Source organism: Mustela nigripes, chromosome 16, assembly GCF_022355385.1.
Source record: "Mustela nigripes isolate SB6536 chromosome 16, MUSNIG.SB6536, whole genome shotgun sequence".
Classification (NCBI taxonomy): Eukaryota; Metazoa; Chordata; class Mammalia; order Carnivora; family Mustelidae; genus Mustela; species Mustela nigripes.
In genome coordinates this window covers 22,537,215-22,554,089 of record NC_081572.1, presented here as the reverse complement: position 1 = coordinate 22,554,089, position 16,875 = coordinate 22,537,215, and the positions used below count along the sequence as shown (strand labels likewise).

Genomic DNA, 16,875 nt, shown 5'->3' with positions numbered 1-16,875 from the left:
ACTGTTTTCCCCACTGGCCACACCATTTTACACTACTGTTAATATCCATGTTAAAGTAAGGAAAGTAAGGGACAGAGATTTTAAGTGACTTTCCCAAGATCACACTGCTAGCAGGTGTCAGAGCCATGACTCAAAGCCAGGCAGAGAGGTCCCAAGACCACACTCTTAACCACAAGTCTACTCCCAGGACAACGAACCTAAAAGGGGACCCATTTCTTGGCCCACTGCAATGTGGCCACCACCATTTATGCCCATCTTACTTCCCGAATTCCCCAAGTCAAGCTCTGTTCCCACCCAGTGGTGCCGCATCCCCCCCGTAGCCACAAGCACACTTTACTCTACCCCCTCTGGAAATGTGTACCCATGATTAATAGCTGAAATTCTGGATTCAGATGGTCTTTTCGTATTCCTGACTCATCATCTTACCAGCTGTGTAGTTTGGGGGGCAAGTTACTTAACCTCTGCTTTCGTTTCTTCATCTGTAAAATAGAAATAGCATCTTCCTTCGTGCAATTCTTTAAAAATGCTTTTATTATGGAAATTTTCAAACCCCTACAAAATAAACAGAAGGGTACAATAAACCTCCATGTACCCAGCATCCAGCTTCAACACTTATGAACCCATAGCCCATCTTGTTTCATCCTTACCCCTACCCACTTCCTCCCCTACTCCCATTTTTAAAAAATCAACTTTACTGAGGTATGATTTATATAAATTAATGCACATTTTAAGTACATACTTCAAAGAGCTTTCATGAATGAATGTAACCATGAACAATTAAGGTAGAGAACATACTCTATTATCCTGGAGCGAATCCCGGACATCATACAGTTTCTTTCCTAAGTATTTCAATACATATTTCTACAACATAAGGACTCTTTAATTTTTTTTTAATGTTTTATTTATTTAGAAGAGAGAGAGAGAGAGAGTACAAGCAGGGGGAATGAAAGAGGGAGAGGGAGGGGTGCCTGGGTGGCTCAGTGGGTTAAAGCCTCTGCCTTCGGCTCCGGCCATGATCCCAGGGTCCTGGGATCAACACCACATCGGGCTCTCTGCTCAGCGGCAAGCCCGCTTCCCCCCACCCCCGCCGCCTGCCTCTCTGCCTACTTGTGATCTCTGTCAAATAAGTAAATAAAATCTTAAAAAAAAAAGAAAGAAAGAAAGAGGGAGAGGGAGAAGCAGGCTCCCCACAGAACAAGGAACCCCACATGGGACTCGATCCCAGGACCCTGGTATCATGATGCCAGCCAAAGGCAGATGCTTAACCAACTGAGCCACACAGACACCCCCGGACTTTTTAGAAATAAACATAACCCCAGTGCTATTTGATAATAGTGACCTAAAAAGAATTAATGCTCACTCTTTAACATCCTCAAATAGCCAGCCAGCGTTCAAATTTCTGATTATCTTATATTATTTGTTCCTTTATAATTTGGCTTATTTGAATTAGGATCCAAAGATGGATTTTGAGGGGGTGATATGTCTCTTACGTCTCTTTTAATCTAGAAATTCCTCCTTTAACTAATGCTTGTCCTCATCAGTATAGTTGTCAGTGTCCCCGCCTGTCTTTTAACTCTTTTTATTTTCTCTTTATAGTTTATTCATTGAGATACTAGCTTTTCATCCAGAATTCCCACGATCTGGAATTTACTGATTGCATCCCCATTCTGTCATTCAATCAAGCAACGCTTATTCAGAAATATTTACTAAGCATCTGCTACGTACAGGATTGCCAAATATAGCACCAAAAAATACAGAACATACTTAAGACTAGAAAAATTATTGCTTCTCAATAATTCCAATTTAACTGGACATCTGTGTGCCTGTTATCTGTGTGCCTGTCCAGGGTTGGAGGCACAGCGGTGAGCAAGGGAGACAACCCTCTGCCCTCAGAGAGTCTACATTCTAATAGACCAGGGGAAGCCAGGGAACAAATGAGGAGACAGTACTTCTCCTGGAGATTCTGTGAGGGTTAAATGAGAAACACTTAACTTTCCTGCCTGGTCCACTGGAAGCCCTTGATAAATGTGAGTATTCTTGGCAACAATCTAGCCTTTCCCCCGTCTGTGTCTTCCCTTTTCCCACCCCTGCTCCACATCCCCCTGGGAACTATTCCAGGCTTGCCCTCCTCCTGCTCTACTTCCTCCACGTATCTAATGTTAGTTCATTCCTCTCTTCACCCCACAGTCACTGGGCACCACCCCCCCCACCCTTGAAGCAAGCCCCAGACCAGGCCCTGGGTACTCAGAGTTGATGGGGACATAGCTGATGGGGGAGATGGACATTCTAGGCTAATTTGAGAAGAAGCAACAGAGGAATGACCATGGTCCTTGGAACATTAAAGTCAGGGTAACCATACGGAAAGGAAGTCTTCTCAGAGAAGGTGATCTCCCACTTAGTTTCTAAAGGATGAGCAGGAATACCAAAGGAAGCATGAGAGAAGAATTCCAACTGAGGAAACAGTATGGGCAAGGAACAGAAGCAAGCAAGTGCCTGTCCCATGTGCTGCCAACTAGCAGCCATCAACATCTCTTTCTCCCTGTTAAGTAGAGGGGGCATCCTGGCGTTGGTCCCGACGCATCCGCCCTCTGAGTCATCCCTTATCTGTCTCAGGCAGCCCACTCCATCAGTGTGTCCCTCCCATTTAAAAGCCCCATCTTCCCTTGACCCCATAGGCTCTAGCCCCCATCCCTCTCTCCTCCCCTTCACAGCCAAACTTCCCCCAAGAGCTGTCTACACACTGTCTTCCGTTTCTCACTTCCCACTTGCTCCTCAACCCACTTCCATCTGCTTCCACCCCAACCCGCCACCGAAATAGCTGTTGCTGAAGTCCCGGGGCGTCCATCTCATCGAAACTGGCAGGCTCTTGTCAGTCCTCTTGTCTTGACCTCTCAACAGCATCCCACATGATTGGCCACTTCCTCTTTCTAGGAACCGTCTATAGTTCTTCACCTCCTGGGCACTGCTTTCCCGGTGCCCTCCCTCCTCCCTGACTTCTCCCTGGTGGTATGGGCGCAGGCTCGTTCTCCCTGCCTCAGCCCAGACGTCATGGGGTCCTCAAGGCTCTGGCAAGAATTTCTCTCCTCTTTCTATAGACGTTCTTCTTCTGTGCCCACTCCACGATGAGCATCCATCCACCGGGTCAGGGGGGAGCTCAGAAGATACTGCTCCTCTCAGCTCTGACCAAGACACTCGACTGCCCTCCCAGCTCGGGAGTTCCAGAAGTTCAGCAAAATCAACCTGTCCCAGGCCATTAGCAGCTCACCTCCTCTGCCACACTTCCCACTTCCAGGGAATCGTAGCCCGGTGGAAGGCTCCACTCGCCACCCATTTTAACAGCCAGAAACTCAGGGCTCATCCTGGCACCTCCAAGGCAACGTTTTGGCAAGTCACGTAGCCATGTCTATTTCTGCCCACCCCGGCGGTCCCCCCACACCCCACTGTGCCCTCTGTATTGCCACCAGCTATCCTTCTAAGCCACAAACTGGATTGGGTTACTCTTTGCTCCAAACCTTTTAACGGCTTCCCACTGCTTTCCGGATGCAGAGTGAAATCATTCATTTGGCTCACAAGCAGGGTTACCTGGGTCTGACAGCCCTACCCACAGGTCCTCCTGGGGAGAGGGGATGAGTTCCCTCACCTTCCACCCCCATGTCCCCTGTGCCATTGTCTCTCCCTTCAGCTACCCAGGACTCCCTTAGTGCCTAAAGCAACAAGATCCCCCCTCTCCCTCCCTTAGCATATACTGTTCCTTCCAACTGCACACTTTCCCCCCACCTCCCTTCACCTGTACCAGGCCAATGCCCACTCCTCTTCAGAGCCCCACTGAATCATTCCTTCCTCAGAGGACACCTCTCCCACTCCTCCAGATACTAACCAGGTCATCTTCCATCTTTATTCCACCCCCCCCCCAAACCTACGTATCTTCCTTCAAAGCATTTTCATCTGTTTGTCACTATTTAATCATTAGTGTGATGAACTGATTATTCACCTCTCCCCGCCACACTCTAGTTCATGTGGACAAGAAGTATGTTAGATTTTGCCTTAGCCCAGTGCTTAACACATTGTTGGCATGCAAATACATTTTAAAAGTCTTTTCTATCAGGCACATCTGTAACCTAGAGAGAAGCAGAGAATAGTAAAATAAACCCTACATACCCATTACCTAGATGGGTAATTACGTTAATAATTTTTTTTAAAGATTTTATTTATTTATTTGACAGAGAGAGTGAGATCACAAGTTGGCAGAGAGGCAGACAGAGAGAGAAGAGGAAGCAGTTTCCCTGCTAAGCAGAGAGCCTGATGCGGGGCTTGATCCCAGGACCCCGAGACCATGACCTGAGCCGAAGGCAGCGGCTTAACCCACTGAGCCACCAAGGCGCCCCTATGTTAATAATTATTAGCATTTTTGCGTATTTATCATTTTTGCTTAAATATTTTCAAGGGACTTAAGAGTTTGCATGACTGTTCACCCCTAAATAGGAAATTTTTTAAATATACGTTATGACTGGGGCACCTGGGTGGCTCAGTTGGTTAAGCATCTGACTATTGGTATCTGCTCAGGTCAGAGTCTGAGATGGAGTCCTTCATCAGGCTCCACACTCAGCTTAGGGTCTGCTTGAGACTCTCTCCCTCTCCCTCCCCATATGCTCCTCCCCTGCTCTCTCTCTCTCAAATATATAAATTAAATCTCTTAAAAAATACAATATTATGATCACACCTTACAAAATTAACAATAATTCCTTGAGGGGTGTCTGGGTGGCTCAGTAGGTTACGCATCTGCCTTCAGTTCAGGTCATGATCCCAGGGTCCTGGGATCAAGTGCCACATCAGGCTCCCTGCTCGGGGGGAGTCTGTTTCTCCCTCTCCCTGCTACTCCCTTTCGCTGTTCCACTCTGTTTCTGTCAAATAAATAAAATCTTTTAAAAAATAATAATTCCTTAATATTGTCCAATACCCAGCCCATATTCACATTTCCCTGTCCCCCCAAAAATGTTTTACATTTGGTTTGTTCCATCAAAGATCTAAATCAGGTCCACACATTGCAATTGGCTATGTCTCTTAAGTCCCATTTAAATCTAGAATAACTTTTTCCCCCATGCCATTGAGTTGTTGAATTGCTGAAGTATTTTAAGTAAATTACAGACATCATGTCCCACCTTCTAGATTTCTCTGATTGCTTCCTTGTGGTGTTGTTTATCCTGTATTTCCTGCAAACTGGAAATTAGATCTACAGGCTTGATTAGATTTTGGTTGACTAGACTAGCAAAAACACCTCATGAAGAATCCTTCCCTCATATCACACTATGTCTGGTATCCTCAGTGTCTGAGTTCCAGCCTCAGTGATGGACCACTGACTAGCAGGTCTGCATTGGTGAGAGCAGATTTCTTTATTGAGAAGTTGCGTTTTCTTCCTTTAGGGCCAGCAAGTAATCTGTGGGATGATATTTTGGAATGACTGCGGTTTTGTTTATTTATTTTTATTTATTTTTAAAAAGTAAGCTCTGGGGGTGCCTGGGTGGCTCAGTGGGTTGAGCCTCTGCCTTCAGCTCAGGTCATGGTCTCAGGGTCCTGGGATCGAGCCCTGAATCGGGCTCTCTGCTCAGCAGGGAGCCTGCTTCCCCCTCTCTCTGCCTGCCTCTCTGCCTACTTGTGATCTCTCTCTGTGTCAAATAAATAAATAAAATCTTTTTTTTTAAAAGTAAGCTCTGTACCCAATATGGAGCTCAAATTCATGACCCCAAGATTAAGAGTTGCATGCTGTACCAATGGAGTCAGCCAGGCACATCATGAATGACTGTGTTTTTAATAAGTGAATGAAGTAGGTCATTGTGGCTGAACAGTGGTAAAGACCGCAGGCAGGAACTCAAAGGGCTGAATGCCTTGATAAGAAATTCGGATTTTAGGGGTGCCTGGGTGGCTCAATCAGTTGGGTGACTAACTCTTGACTTCACCTCAGGTTGTGATCTTACGGTCTCGAGATCAAGCCCAGCATGGAGCTCTCTGTGCTAAGCGTGGAGTCGGTTTGAGATTTGCACTCTCCCTCTCCCCGACGTTCACACTGTCTCTAAATAAGTAAATAAAATCTTTTTTTAAAAAGATTTCATTTATGGGCGCCTGGGTGGCTCAGTGGGTTAAGCCGCTGCCTTCGGCTCAGGTCATGATCTCAGGGTCCTGGGATCGAGTCCCATGTTGGGCTCTCTGCTCAGCAGGGAGCCTGCTTCCCTCTCTCTCTCTCTCTCTGCCTGCCTCTCCATCTGCTTGTGATATCTCTCTGTCAAATAAATAAATAAAATCTTTAAAAAAAAAAAAAGATTTCATTTATTTATTTGTCAGAGAGAGAGAGTGAGAGAGTGAGCAGGGGCAGACAGAGTGGCAGGCAGAGGCAGAGGGAGAAGCAGGTTCCCTTCCCTGCTGAGAAAGGAGCCCGATGTGGGACTCGATCTCAGGATGCTGGGATTGTGACCTGAGCGGAAGGCAGCTGCTTAAACAACTCAGGCACCCATGCGTCCCTAAATAAATAAAATCTTTAAAAAATAAAACAGATTTGGATTTTATCCTATAGGTTGGGAAATTAAGGACATTTTTTTTTTTTAATTTGACAGAGAGAGAGATCACAAGTAGGCAGAGAGGCAGGCAGAGAGACTGGGGGAAGAAGGCTCCCACTGAGCAGAGAGCCCGGACTCAGGGCTTGATCCCAGAAACCTGAGATCATGACCTGAGCCGTAGGGCGGAGGCTTCACCCACTGAGCCACCCAGGCATCCCAAGGACCACTTTTAAGTGAAAGAAATCATGTGGTCCGACTTGGCAAGGGGAAGGGTGCGGAAGCATGAAGGGAATAGAGAACTAGCATTTCCCAAATGTTCAGCTTGAACTCAACTCCATGCCCTGCATCTGGCATACTTGATTAAAGTGAAACCTTCACTGTGTTTAAAACAAAAATCCTTTTTTGCAGATGAGGAAAGCAGAGGCATCACTCTCTGTCACTCACCCACAGTTCCTGCAAGAGATGGTGAAGACCGGATGGGAGTCGGAGACCACAACCATGGTTATTTGAGGGAGAATGAGCGACTGGCCATGGGGCGGAGGGAAGGCTGAGGCTTCCCGCATATCATGGGTGGGATGCAGGAGGAGACAGAGCAGGTTGGAGGGGAAGATAATGAGCTCAGGCTTCCAGCTGCCCAGATGTCTCCAAGCTGCTCTCTTGAGAAATGGTGTTTATAACATGACAATGCCTATAATTTGGCTTCCGGCATGACTCGATAATTAGCTTAAGTTATCCTTCATTGGCATTTCATTCAAAGCAAGGACACTCTTCCATTCATTCTGATGAGACCTGTTTTCTGTGAGCGGTACAGTGGTGAGTGTGAGCCCAGAGCCATCCAGTCTCTCTCTTGGCTCAGCTGGGTCAGAGACTGAAGTTGGTGCATGGGCTGTCTTTTCTCTTGGCTAGTGCCCTCTGTCTCGGGAGCTTAGGGGTGTGGGCACCCCCCGGGGATAGGGAGCTGTCTGAGGGTGATATTCTGGAACCTGAACATTCAGTGCCCAGCAGAAGCATAGCCCAGAGACTGGTTCCAAGAGCCACATGGAGGGTGTGGTGAGGAGGACGATGGTTAAGAGAAGTCAGCTGGGAGGCACCTGCTGACATTGGCCACAGAGATGTTTAGGACTGAAAGAGGGCCATGTTTCGGGAAAGTGTGATTTAAGAGGTGTTGACAAGGCTGGTTTTAGGAGACTGGCTGGCTGATTCAGAGGAGGAGGGAGAGAGAGAGAGAAAGAATTAAGAAGGACCCTCACGTTTCTTTCTCAGGAGAGAGAGGCTATTAACCAAAGTAGGACAAGAGGAGGGGCGGGTCCAGGGACAAGCTGTCAGTTCAGTTTTGGTCTCGGTTCCCAGACACAAATAAAAGTGGGCATGGCCTGAGGAGCCAGGGGGAAGGCCTGGGACTGGAAAGTATCAGGACTAAGTCATGGGCGCCCGGGTCAGGGTAGAAACCACAGGCATAGCTATGCTCTTCCTGGGAGAGGTCAAGCTGGACCATGATTGAGGAGCTGCTGGCTTTAGTGATCCTGAGATGAACCAGCCAGGGGTCTGGAAAACTGATTCTGGCTTCTTAGGAAAAACAGAGGAATAGAAAGGATCACCTAGAGTTGGAGCCCTGGGGGCCAAGAAGGGAAAAGTACAGCCGTCTCTCAGCAGAAATGGGCCCCGGACACAGTCCCCCTGCCCCCAGGGCACTCTGGGCAAAGCCATCAAGAAGGAACCCCACCAGCCTCTGTTCTGGTCACTTGGATCCTCAGAGCAGATCACGAAGGCATCAGATGGGCGAGGCTTGGTTCCTGGGCCTGCATCTAGTGTCCAGGGCACAAAGACAGATGCTCAGAATTCCTTCCTTCTGTTCTTTCAGTAAATATTCATCAAACAGCAAGGGTGTGCCGGGCACAGTTCTAGTTCCTTGAGAACAGCAGCCAAATCCGAAAAAGGTCCTTGTCTTCATGGCACTTCCATCGGAGGGGAAACACTGACCACCACCAACAGATAGAAACATAGGAATGAGACGGTCAAGGACAAAGGAAAAGGGTAAGGAAGGTTGGGGCGGGGCAGAAAGGGCACAGGTGGTGGGTGTAAGGAAGGGGGCCCATGAGAGCCTAACTGAGAAAGCAGGGGCATGCCCACGGCGCACGGGGGAACAACAAGGAAGCCAGTGTGGCCACAGAACAGAAACGAGGGGAACAGTGCAGATGAAGCCAGAGCGATTGGGGCAGCGGGCTCTGTAAGACTTACACGCCCCTGTTAGGAGCTGGGCTTCCCCCAGAGTATAGTGGGAGCTCTCTGGAGCTCAGGGGCCACGTGATCATCTTACAGCTTCATTGGACCACTCTGGCCACTGTGTAGGGAAGCGATGTCAGGGGGGAGAGGGGAGGCGGAGGAGCAATTAGGAGACCACCACAGTCACCCACGGGAGAGGACGATGGTGCAGATGGTGGGAAGTCATCAGACTCTGTGTGTGTCATGAAGGTGGAGCTGGCAGGATCTGCTGACAGAGCAGAGGCGGGAGCAAAATCAGAAATTCAGGTTTGGGGCCCGAACAGCTAGAAAGATCGAGCTGCGAGCACTGGAGATGGAGAAGGCCGTGGGTGAAGCAGTTGGTGCTGTTGGGGGGTGGGGAGATTAAGGTAGATAGAGAGTTCTAGGGTAGATCACCCAGTGGGACGTTCCCCTGAAACAGGATGGGGGCACGGGACAGATGACAACCTCCAGAAAACACCTGTGACATATGGTGGGCAGATATGGGAGAGGTAGGTCAAGATAAAGAGACCCCCCCCCCCCCACAGAGGGAGGACAGGCAGGTCCCAAGAGAGGCTTAGCCCAGGCAAGCAGAGGCTTAAGCTCAAGGCGCTGAGGGTCAAGGAACAAAGAGAAGGATTCCAGAGACATTTCAACAGAAGTGGCCAGGCCAGTGGTGGAGAGTGGGAAGTCAGGCGTGACCGCAGGATTTTCAGTCCCAACTCCACCATCCAGCTTGAAGGCCTTCAGTGTCTGCTTCTGATTCCAGGCCTCAGTCATGCCAGTGAGCCCCAGGGCCTCACCCTGCCCCTGCCATGAGGGAGGTAAATTGTACCTGAAATGCTTCCACTCCCAGCACACACTCAAACCTGAACCCACACCCACATGGCTGCTTTCTCTGCTTTTGCGGAAGGCCACACTTGGGGAACACTGCTCACTGGAGGTAAGGGGCTCCCTCTCCTGTTCTCCATCTGAGCCCCCTAGACAGCAATGGCTTCATGTCCTGTTTCAGAGAAAAAAACAAAAACAAAAACAAAAACAAAACAAAACATAGTGCCGGGTAAGAGAAGCCAAACACAAAAGAGTACGTATGGTAAGATTCCACTCTGAGGAAGTTCTAGAACCAGCAAAATGAATCCACCATGACCCACTGTGACAGAGATCACATCAGTGTTTGCCTGTGGCCAGAGAATATGAAGGAACTGGATAGGGAGGAACTTTCTGGGGAAATGGAAACGTTCTCTATCTTTATCAGCATGGTGGCTACTTTGCCAAAAGTCATCACTTACACAGTTAAGATGTGTGCATTTTATTACATGGGAATTATTCCATAAAAAGTTGATTTCAGGAAACAGAGCATGGTGGATGTTAGCTAAGCTTATGACGGTGATCATTTCACAATATCTACAGATGTCAAATCATGTTGTACACCTGAAAGTAATACAGTGTGAGCAATTATATCTTGATAAAACTGGGGACAAACCGAGAACTAAAAAATGTTCTACAGAGAGTAGAGGCTAACAAGCAGAAGTGTCTTATACAGGCATTCACCAGTCTCCTCCTTCACTTCCTCCCCCCAAGAATGGGGAAGCAGGGTGCCCTCTGGTCCACCCAAGCCTTGTGTGGGAGACTGTCCCGGAAAACTGTGGGCCACACGTCCCTGACCTTGAATTCTCCTCCCCTGCTGTCATGTCTCCCGTCAGCTCACAGCCCAGCCCCTAGGAAGGTTGTCTAAATTCACACTATGCCCCCTTCTCATGCAAGCCACTGCCACCCCCTCCACCCCGCTGGGCCAGCTGCCCCACTCTGAGACACCTACACCGCACAGGCCCCTCTTACCATCCCTCCTCCCCCCTTTCCATGACCCCATTTTCTGTGGGGTCCTCCTCCATCTCTGGTCACTTTGCATGCTCTTTGCCTGGCTTCTCTCGCTCTGCCCCTTCTTAAATGCCTCTGGCCTTGGCCTTCTGCTCTCTGCACCTGCACAGCCTCCCACGGTGATCTCACGCACACCAGGGCTTCGGTTACCGTCTATTGCTGACAATGCTCAAAGATGTCTGTGATATTTTTTCAGAGTATCAAGGATATGGCAGAAGAGGTTGACAGAATATTACGCAGGCTTCCAAAGCACTTTATAGTCTCTAAAGTGACATATATATCCAACCTTCCTCTGGGACAGACGACCAGACCCCCAGTTCAAGAAGCCCCCATCTGATTTCTTCAACTCTCCCAATTCTGCTCCTCCTCCTCCCTTCCTCAGGAGCTCTGCTGTTTAAGACAGAAAGCTGGGAGTCACCCTCCCAGTCCCTGACTACCACCTGTCCCTCACCCCCTTCTCTCTACTTCACCCTCTACACATCCTGTTTCTCAGTCCCCACACTCCAGTACACAGCCTCTTCCTCACTCCCAGAGGTGGTCAACCGTTCATCCATTCACTCATTCATTCATTCATTCAGCAAATATTAACTGAGCACCCATTATGTGTCAGACGCTGATCCACGGGCTGGGGATACATCAGCAAACACAACACATAAAAATCACTGTTCCGTGGAGCTGACACTGCAGCACTTGTGATCATTTCAGAAGTCACTCCGTCTTCTGCCTTTACCCTCAGACCTCCGACTCGCTACCGCCATTGGACTTCGCAACACCTTCATGTGCTCGGCATCTTCCATGCGATCTCTTGCTCTGGGGAGGGGCCAGGTGAGGTGCCTTCTGCCTCACCGATCCCATCCGCCCTCATGTCCCCTTTCCGCCCACCACCCCCTCCACTTTCCACACCCCCTTCCCTGAACACAATTCCCCCCCCCCCCACCGAACACAGCGGTGCTCTCATGCTAGCATGGACACCTGCTAGTCCTTGCCTTGCCTTAAGTGCTTCTCTCACCTGGTGACCCAGCAAACTCCTGGTCACCTTCAAGTCATAGCTCTGACCCTGTCTTCTTCCAAAGAGCCTTGCCCGACTTCCCCGGGCAGACACTGGAGCTCCTTCTCCGGGGCTCTCTGCAGAGCAGTCCGGCCCCCGCACCTCCAATAACATGTCACACTGTATGGTGTAGTTTGCTGCCCACCAGCCAGCCCTTCCTCTCCACCTTGAATGCCTGCAGGGCTGCAACCTGTTTCAATCCTTTCTGCATCACGGAAGTCTGGCCCATTATCTCACACATCAGTTGCAGCCGTCAACAAATGCTGGCGGGTTAAATAAATGACAGTGAATTAGTGTCACAGATAGGGAGAGATTTGGGGAGAAGGGGATATAAGACCTGAACTAGCTCCAGAACAGTCCTCTTACTGATCATTTTGACCCACCCCACGGTTAAAAGCGGGGTTCAAGTCCTGCTTCTGCGCCTGCTGGCTGTGTGCTCTCTGAGCTCTAAGCTCATTCCCTTCCCTATAAAACAGGAACGAGAACAGAACCTACCTCAGTGGTGTTGCAAGGAGCACATTGGAAATTTGGCACAGTGCCTGGCACACCAGCTCCATCAAAAGCAAGCCGTCATTATCATCATACTCACCATAGGTGTCTATCCTTGTCTCCTGACCCTCCCGTCCCCCTAGCACATTCTCCACTAACCCCTCCCTTCTTGCCTTCCAATCCATGCTTAACCCACACCCCCCAGTGCCTGGAATTTTCCAGGCTGAGGTCACCAGGGACCTCCTCCTTGCAGAACCCTTTCCTCTCTGGACCTCTCAATGGCATGTGACCCTGGCATCACTTCCTCCTTCTTAAAAGTCCCTCTCCGAATTCCATGAACGCTCTAGCTTCTCTGGACAGCCTTCTGACCCTCTCACTCCGGGTCCCTCCAGCCCAGACTCTGCTGATACAGACAGAAACCATCCACTGCCTACTGAGCATCTCGTGTGTGCCACAAACACGCGATGCCAGGGGGTCCAAAGTGGCTCCTTACCAGCTCCACCCCCCGCCCTCACTCCTGGGGTCTATCAGCGAGTGGACAGAAAAGCCCCATCAACCAAATCCCCAAGCTGCCCCTCTGAGAGTTATTTCCCGGGTCTTGCCCTACTCAGCAGTCCCAGTCCTGGTCTTAAGATCCCACCTTCTTGACATCCTCAACCCCAGTGCTCCACTCATCCCCTCCGCTCTGCTGGAGTCAGACCATCTTCTCTCCGCAGGGCCCTTACAAGTCTGCTACCACTTGCTGTTCAAGTGTGCTCTTTGGATCAACAATACAACATCACCTGGGAGCTTGTTAAAAATGATGGATCTCAGACCTGCTGAATCAGAATCTGCATTTTAACAAGACCCCCCAGGGATTCCATGCATTTTAAAGGTTAAGGATTGCTATCCTAACCAATCTCCCACCCTCCAGCCTCCCCCCAACCCTAACCAACTCCAGACTTGACACGCCATGTTTGCACCTCTTAAAAGCCCTTAGTGACTCCCCACTGCCCTTGGGATTAAGTCCAAAGTCCTTAGCAAATATGCAAGGTCCCCTTAATCTAGCGTTTGCCTTAAGGCTATCCCTCTAACCCTCCCTACTGTTTTCCTGCCACACCTACCACCCTGTGGCTGGCACAAGACACAACTTCAGTACACACTTTGCTGGTTCTTACCTCTGTGCCTTTGAACATACTGTCCACCCCGCCTGGAATGTTCTTCTGTCTTTTATCTGCCTGTACCCACTTGGTCCCAGCTGAGACCTTCTCTGACTCCCTAAACACAATTACTTCTTTCCTACCCATGTTAGCACTATTCTGAGCACCAGCACGGCTCTTTTATCCCTTAAGTTATTTCTCTATATGCCTGTCACTCCCACCATCCTTGGTGTTATCTGTGTCTCTCCTGTGGCCCATCCGTGAAGACTCAATGAAGTGTTTGCTAAAAGACTGAAGAATACAACGTTTTCAACTTCTGTTATGACAGCAATTATAACAGGAGGAATGGAGATTAGACTTCAGGAGGAACTGGAGGAAAAGGGGAACATAGCAGGGCAAATATGCTATTCATCTGTCCTCTCTCAGCCTGGAAACTTCCCAGGAGCAAAGTCATCAACCACAAAATGTTAACTGCAATGAGATTTTCAAGATCCGGTCACCCAACCAAATGCCAGAGAGGACAAGTGCTTTGCCCAAGGTCACACAGCTGGCGAGGGGCAGGGCTGGGACTAGATTCCAGGTAGCTCTGAGAAAAGACCGAGTAGATGGCTACTTCATCCCACGAACCTCTTCCTTTCCTATCCATCTTAGCTCCCTAACAGAAGTTCCTTTACAACCTAATGTAATCAAAGGGACCACTTCACTCACAGCTCTTAAAGCATCCTTCGGGATCTTAGCTGGCTGGAGCTGCCAAAGCCCCCACGATTGGAAGAGGGCATCCAACTATCCCCATGTTCCAGATTGGCAAACTGAGGTAGCCAGACTGTGTGTCACACTGCCAGCTAATGGCAGAGGCGGGATTTGACACTAAGTACTGTGCTGTTCCCGTAGAAAGATTTGAAAAGCCAAAAATCCCACCACGCAGAGTCACTATTTACAATAATCGTGACGGCTGGCCGCCTAATGCCTGGGGAATCCCCTAACTCCCACCAGTTCCCCTTTAAATCGAGCTTCTTTCCCTCTTGCACAGGATGTCTGACTTAGGAAAGAACCTGTACACCCGCCCTCGCACCCCAGGCAGGCCTGCTGGAGAGACCACCGCAGGGACATAACCTTTGACGGGGAAAACACCCTTCCCTATGCCCCACACTTGACAGTGTCACTGTTGACATCAGCCATAAGGTTGGAAGTAGCGATCACATTCTGAGATGGGGGTATTGAGGGTCGCGGAGTAGTAATTACTAACCGATGGTCAAAGCCAGTAAGTGGCTAGGCGGAGTCTTGAACCCACGTCTCTCTGGCCCCAGCCTTTCTCCTTCTATTCGGCCTCGCCAGGCTCTCCTACCCGGCAGGAAACCACCTGAAGCCTCTTACAGACTGGGTTACCTCGAGAAAGTAACTTAACCTCTCTGAACGCCCCAAGGTCAGAAGCTTTGCTTTCGGGAGGGAAAGCGAGACGCAAACCCAATGCAAACCCGCGGGCGCCGGCGCAGTTCCTTCCCGGAGCCCGGGGCTTTCTAATCCGGAGGGCGCGCCCCCAGCCCCCGGGACCCGCGAAACCAAGCGCCCGGCGGGCTAGCAGAAGCGAAACCTCAACACTCTTCAGCCTCCCCCGCTCGGTTCTGGGAACCAGAGAGCCAGGCTTCGTGGAAACGCGCGCGGCGGCAGCCGCCTCGGGCCCCGGGACCGCCCCGACCACAGCCCGCGGTCCCTGGCCGGGAGGTGCGGGGGCCGGCGCGGTCGGGCCCGAGCAGCAGCGCGACGCGCGCTTCCGCCCCGCTCGGCTCCGGCGGCGGCCGCGGCGGCCCCACAATCCCCTTCTGGCTCCGGGGACGGGCGGGGCGGGGCGGGGCGGGGCGGGCCGAGCGGGCGGAAATAATTTTCTGTTTGGTCCTCTCTGCCCCAGTCCCTTAGCCGCGGGACGCGCGAGTCGGGCGAGGATGCTGGAGGCGGGAAGCGGGAGCGGGAACGCGCTGCCCTGGCATGCAGAGAGGGGTGGGCGGAGAGCGAGAGAGCAGGGATTGAGTGCCTACTGTGTGCCTTAGCGCTTTCCAAAAGGATTTTCGTTAGATTTTCACTATGACACTTGCCAGAGGGAGTTAACGTCCCATATAGGAAGGACAAGCTGAGCCTGAGAGGTGAAGACAGTCGCTGAAAACTGCACAGCCCAGATCAGTGTGACACCCCCAAATCAGTGCACAGTTACTCCAAGGAGAGCAAGACGGACTTGAACCACTTGTTGGCTGAGTCCCGCTCTTGCTTTTTTTTTGGGGGGGGGGGGTGCATAAGCACATAGTAGGTTCTCAGGGAAATATTGGAAGACCGGGAATAAGCTTTACAGTTCAGCACTCGGAGTGCCCGCCGCGAATCCAGCCCAACCCGCGCGGAACCGGGTTTCTCCAGACCTCAGAAGGGAGCGTTTGTGATGGGCGGACATCAACACAGGCATTTGACCAATGCGTGGTGGCGGAACCCGAGCCCTAGCGGAGGACAGAGTGGGTTCAAGTCCCTGCTCTGCCGTTTTCAAGGCTGTGTGACTTCGGGCAAGTCACTTCATCCGCCAGAACCTCACCTAATTTGTTTATAAAACGGAATATTAACACCCATCCCAAAGGGTTATGGGAAGGATTAAACGAAACAGTTCCTAATACACTTACTAAACGCACAAGTATCATCGCGCGTTCACCTCACAATCTTCGGGCGGTCACCCGCATGGGATGAGAACCGGAGACAAAGGCTCGGCCGCCCCACGTTGCCCACCCCTGGATGCAGGGACCGATGGGCCTTCGAGTGACCCTCATCTTGCGAAACCCGAAACTTCGGCCACTTCGGCCGCGGTCGGTCCCGAAAGCAAATATTCAAATATTCCGAAACTGGTGCATGGTTAGGGCTGACATTTTTTGCGTTTGATTTTCTTGAAGTTTTATTCTTGTCAGGAAAAATAATTCGTTAAAAACTCCTAAGTGACACTTCTCTTCTGTTTCTTAACTTTTCGTATGAGCGAAGTTCACAAAGCCGACCAAGATACCGGCACTTGGCAGTCCTCGCAAGGATCGCGGTCCTCTGGCCCGCTCCGACAAATCTCTAGCTCTCGGACCCCTCCCCCCGTCACGGAAGCCGCAGAGACAGGCCTCCTCCCCGCCGCGCCCGTTTAGACAGAGCTTCTACGTCCTGGCAGCCCTCCGGGATTCTCTGGTCCCTTGCAGGAGCGAGGGGAGGTGGAGGGCTGCAGTCCGGAGTTTAGCTTCCCCGACCTCCCCAAAGCCAGTGTCGCTGGGATTAGGGAGTAAATCCCTGACGCCAAAGACCAGGTCAAGGACAAGTTCTCCCCAGTCCAACTCCCCCCCACTCCTGGGCGGGGATTCACCCCCCTCCTTCCCGGATGAAAGGTACTAAATAGACGCGAAGGGAGGGGTGGCGGCGGGTCCCGGCCCCTTGATGTTCCGGTTGAACAGGTGCTGGTGAAAAGGAGGCGGTCCCGGCGGAAGAGTCGGCCAGGGGGGCAGCGCGCAGAAGGGGGGGCAGCCTCCTC

At 50.7% G+C, this 16,875-nt stretch overlaps 1 long non-coding RNA gene across 1 annotated transcript; it reads right to left on the bottom strand.

Moving 5' to 3' along the window:
• Positions 1-3,408: 3,408 nt before the first annotated feature.
• On the bottom strand, positions 3,409-12,341 carry LOC132003665 (uncharacterized). The gene is made up of 3 exons (XR_009400264.1): positions 12,211-12,341; positions 6,993-9,792; positions 3,409-4,901 (listed from the first exon to the last, which is right to left on the bottom strand). It is a non-coding gene; the product is annotated as an uncharacterized LOC132003665 (long non-coding RNA).
• Positions 12,342-16,875: the final 4,534 nt, after the last annotated feature.